Source organism: Adiantum capillus-veneris, chromosome 22, assembly GCF_014529385.1.
Source record: "Adiantum capillus-veneris isolate H3 chromosome 22, ASM1452938v2, whole genome shotgun sequence".
Classification (NCBI taxonomy): Eukaryota; Viridiplantae; Streptophyta; class Polypodiopsida; order Polypodiales; family Pteridaceae; genus Adiantum; species Adiantum capillus-veneris.
This window is the reverse complement of record NC_140952.1, coordinates 91,708,717-91,714,106: the sequence shown is the minus strand read 5'-3', so window position 1 is coordinate 91,714,106 and position 5,390 is coordinate 91,708,717. Positions and strand designations below refer to the sequence as shown.

The 5,390-nt window shown below is 36.5% G+C and overlaps 1 pseudogene; it reads right to left on the bottom strand.

The window, feature by feature from the left end:
* Positions 1-874: 874 nt before the first annotated feature.
* Positions 875-5,088, bottom strand: LOC147429791 (uncharacterized; annotated as a pseudogene).
* Between the last annotated feature and the right edge of the window lie 302 nt (positions 5,089-5,390).

Below are 5,390 nucleotides of genomic sequence, written 5' to 3'. Positions count from 1 at the left end.
CACAAAGGCATTGTCTCGTGAGAAGCTCAAAGCTTTCTGCAAAGCTTTGGGCTTACTCCCCTTTGTGGATTGATCATGTCCTCAGGGCATAACACTTCCCTTTACTGGGTGCTACCATTTAACGAGCCTTGAAAAGCGAGCGAGGGTACAAAGCGAGCGAGACAAATGAGTTGGAGATATCTTGTAGTTGAAATCCTAGTAATACTCGACTACGCTTATATTTTTATCATTCCTCAACATTATGTAGGGAATTTAGTGAGCATTGTTAATTCTAGAATAAATTTATCTCCATTTTCTCCTTAAGTTAGTACTTACCATATGTTTAGTACTTACCATGCTTGCCATATGTTTAAGGCATAAATATCCATGACTTTTTTGTCATTAAACCATAAACAAAAATATTTCTGACATGAGGAGGATTATAATTACAATTTTCTACAGAGACACACAAATAATCCGCTCATACTTCTCATATGTAGATCATGACTAGAGAGAGTGTGTGTAACAAACAAACTAAACAACAAAGAGAAACTGATGAAAAACCAAAGAGATTAGAATAGAAAGCATGATTCTAATGTAAAAAAAAACACAAAGATTTAAGACCAAAGAGACCATACTATGGAAAAGACACCAAAGTAGACGTATTGATTGAGAAGGACATATTAACAAGCACACTCTCCATATTAACAACCACACTTTACATAAATTGCTTCATCCACAAACACATGGTTACCATTCATAAGAGACAACAATTGGTTTTTCAAAATCGATAATAACACCTTACGTACCCCTTAAAATCAAAGCATAATTAGCGAGCACTACAATAAGATGCTATCAAAGTAAACATCCAGATAAATGTTTTCAAGTTGTACAATTATTTATCATCCTCACACTCATCATCAACAAAATCACACTTTCTTCTTTTCCTCCTTGGAGTAGCAACAAAATCATCATCAAATGAGTCATTTTTCGCCATTCTTTGTGCCTCTAGCTCTGCATAAAAAGGAAGCGTACTGGGAAAGTGTTCCCACCAATAACAATCAATGTTATATCCACAATGATACTGATCTTGAAGCTTAACAAAGGCACAAAGAAAAAAGTAACTTTTCATGACATACACATTGATAAACAAACATACATAAAGAAAGAGCATTGACTAGAAATCAATCTTATTTATACTATAGCTACTAACTTCAAAAGAAGGCCACAAAGAACATCATCATGTCTATGGCACACAATCCACCATCTCAAGACTAAAAACTAAATAAAGAAAGTACCAAGAGGTTACTTATAAGTCAAATATCCATGCAAGTATTCATCCAAAGTAAGCAGCATAGGTCTACGAGACACCCAATGTAAAACTTACTAGTCATCCATCAAAAAAGGATTTCCAAGCGGTTTGACCACAAACTCCTCCCTCCTCTTGTATGTTCTTTTTCCTTTGATGCAATTGGCCTCTTCTCACTTGATAGCTTAATAGGTTCCACCAAATCCTTGATGATTGATGCATCATTGTCAAAAGCAAAGCATGTATATCCCAATATCATGGCTGCATGTGATAGTGGTGCCATACCACAACCCATGTCAATCACTAAACCCCCTGGAGAACAACAAGTGCGTAGGACACAAGCCATGAAGCTCATACTCTTTTGAACTGCTCCACGAATCAATCTAGAGGATTGTGGATGTTGTGTCTTATTGCTTTCAGGCATGTAATGAGCCCAAAAATCATCATCACTTTGCAATGAATTACCTTTGAAAAGAGCTTTACTATCCTCAAAATACAAAGTTGGATAGTAACCCATTCGATGAGCAAATATGAGTATGCTACATCGTACCTATCATGCACATCACAATAGAAAAGTATTAGTACTAAATCATCAAATCATTACTTTTAGAGCTTGGTATTATCAATTGTTATACAATTACTCACACTGCGAGTGTTTTCTCCTTGTTTGCAACCTCCATATGGTATTTTGCTTCCCATCACCACTCTTCTTGCCACGACTAGACCTTGACAATATGCATACTTTTCAATCCAAGTGAGGTTAGGACCTACAAGTTTCAACCACAAAATTTTCAAAAAAGAAAAGAACAAAAATAAAATCTTTTAAGAAAAATTCAATGTAAGTAGGATTACCATCCAATGGGGTAATCATGACCAACCAACCATCATCAGCAAGACTAGCAGCCCCTATGGAGATACCATAGCGTATATGAGCCTCTGTCAACATATCCCACAAAGGAACCTCCTCACCAACATCTATTCCCACCATACTTGTGGGAAAGTCTATCAAAACAAGTCCTGCTGCCCATTTCACTTTTTCCCCTCCATGATGATAATGATGGTCTTTATAAGAATGCAAGCTAAAAAACTCATGCATCTTCCCATATACCTCATTCTTTCTTCCTTTCTCAAAATCTCTACCCATTTCAATATAATCACCAACACAACATCCAAAAATAGATTCAAAACATGTGTCTCTATAAGATTCTATCTTTGATGGCCCATTATGAATATATGTCACAAATTCCTTTGCAAGAGTTGAGTCTTCTGCAAGTTACACACACACACACACACACACACACACACATAAATACTCTTTAGGAAATCAAAAGAGCACACAAAGATATCATGCTTTTTATATAAAAACTCACCTAATACATTATCACCTTTTACAAGAATTTCTGCAATCTCGTGAGTATGAATGTCTTTCTCACCATAACCTAATATAGAGAAAACCCATAAAACGACACACATTCAAAGAGAACCCAAAAGCTTGTAACACTTGTATCAAATGGTTGTATTTAGGAGAAAAGACTAACCTCTTGATTTGCTAGTGATGTCTTTCTTTGTAGCCTCTTTGTCCAAAGTAGCCGTAGAAGCTGTGGATCTCTTACTGGCATGCAATTCATACAAAAGTCTATCCACCATGGACAGTTTTCTATCTCCCATTTACTTAATCCTTGCATGGTAGAAGGAAACATGCATAGAGGAGAGTCATCCACTTTACACCATGCCTTGCAAACACTTGGTATTTCACCAAGAATCTTCTTGACAACAAGGTGTTTAAAAAACCTAAAATAGACACATATATTCAAAAAAAACATTCACATCAATGGACATAAAAAACAATCAAAGCAAAGAGCATTCAATTTACCTAAAAACAACACGTTGTGCCGCTTTTTCAAGTTCCATGGACTTATTTTTCTTTGTCTCATTACCACTTTTTCCTGATTTGAGATCCCCTCTTGCATCTCTACTTCTCAACATTTGAAACATATACTTACGGGCTTCCAACTTCACTCCATCAAAGTACTTTCTTAAAGTAGGGTCTAGTGGCATTGTCGTTGGCTCCTCCATGCTTTCAAGTGAAGATTCAAGTAAGGACATGGCCACGCTTTCAACCCTATCCAAAAAGATTTCTCTCACCAACCAACTGTCACAAATTAACATGCAAAAACATGAATTTAGTATTTAGACATACCAATGTCTTCCAATACTTCTAAATGATAAATTGACTTACCCTTTAAAATCAGCTTCTCTTGTAGGTATCAAGTATTGCTCCCTTGTAATTCTTGGAGCTTCTAATAGTTTCAAAATTCTAACTCTTTTTTTAGATTGTAAATCAGAAGTTGCAAGCATTCTAAGTTTCTCCAATGTCACATATGAATCTTTACCCTCAAATTGCAAATCAAACAATGTCTTTTTCCATTGCTCACCCAGTTTGGGATGTATGCAAAGTAAAACCTGACAGAAGTTTAATTATATATACCTAAATTCTCAAAATGAAAAATAACTCAATTACTTGTTTTGTGAAAATAAACACACCTTGCCAATTCTATCCGAAATTCGTTTCTGAATCTTTGACTTCTCCTTTCGTAACGTATCCTCCCTTTGTTCTTCTAGCATAGTTCTTTCAATTTTTTCCGTTGCCGATGCAACTTCCTTGTTATATTCAACCTTTACATAGCTTACAAATAAAATTTATAATTTCACATACCAAATCTATCTATACAAAAAAAAGTTTAATTAAGAACCTGAAACACAAGCCTTGCCAAGTAACCTCTCGAAAATGGAAACCATGACTCTTTGCTTCTACAACCTTTGACTAACTTATTCTCCTCCTCTTTTAGAGACTCAATATACTCTTTTGTATCACTCCCACATATGTTGTTGGTGTCAATTAGCACATCTCGAAGCAATGGTTTAATCACTGCATGCTCATTTAGCCTATTGCATAAAGAAGGATATGATAAGTTATTAATTAAACCTTTGAGAGAACAATGCACAATCAAAATTACAAAAAAAAAAGAAACTTACACGTTCATGCGTTGCAAAGAAGCAAGAAGGGCTATCTCTGGAACCTTCCTTGGATCTATGAGAGTGCACATAACTCTCACACGTCTTGATTTATCCTCTTTAAAAAGTAGGGTTATAACTTCCATCCAAGCCTTTGTCCTGTGATTCCCCTCCCACACATAAAACATTTTCTTTGACATAAATTTCAGCTCTCTTTTTAAGGATACCTCTTTTTCAAACTCCATATCTGCTTTCAGCCACATAGGATCCCAATAAGCCTTAATGATATCTGTTACCAAGGTTTCTTCCCCATTGCAAAGACAAGTGGAGACAACAAACGTTCCCTTCTCTGGCATATAGTTCTCTGTAGCAAATGCAATTTTAAGTGAACTTACATCTTTTCGGAGACGTCTTACTTTGGCATGTGGTAGTAACCTCCATAGAGGTATGCGAGGACACTTATCAGCTAGCAATACCCTGCAATGACAAATAACATCACCACCTGCAGCCAGCTGGATATTACTTGCTATAAGAGCATTGTTTCCATCTTCATCATCATCCTCTATAACTTCACAGTTTACATCTTTGTCCTGCACGACATTTGTTGGTTGAGGTAAAGGGTTTGTGTCAACATCAATCTCTTCAGCTTCAACTGATACAAAAGCCAGTTTCTTCTTTAAACTTTTGTTGGGACTTTGCTCAGCAGATGTTGACTTTGTTGTCTTCCTCTTTGTAGATTTTCCCATTGTGAACCTGCAATCATAAGCTTTGAGTTGAAACCACATTGCCTCAGATCTTTCTCACTGATGTCATTTTTTGAGCAAAATAAATGACTTCATTGCTTCACCAGAGGCTTCAAACTTGCGTTTGGAAACGCAAGATGCAACCCCATGGTGAGCACACAATTTGTTGCGAGAAACTTTTGGCTACTTTGGACACCACAAGGGACTCGACAGCCATTGTCATAATAAGCCATTGTCATAATAAGCAATGCAATGGAGGGCAGTTAGAGGGACCATGTAGCCCAACTCATTGCCGACTCCCACCAAGTCATTTCATTTTTAACGATCCCATCCTCTCCTCTCCT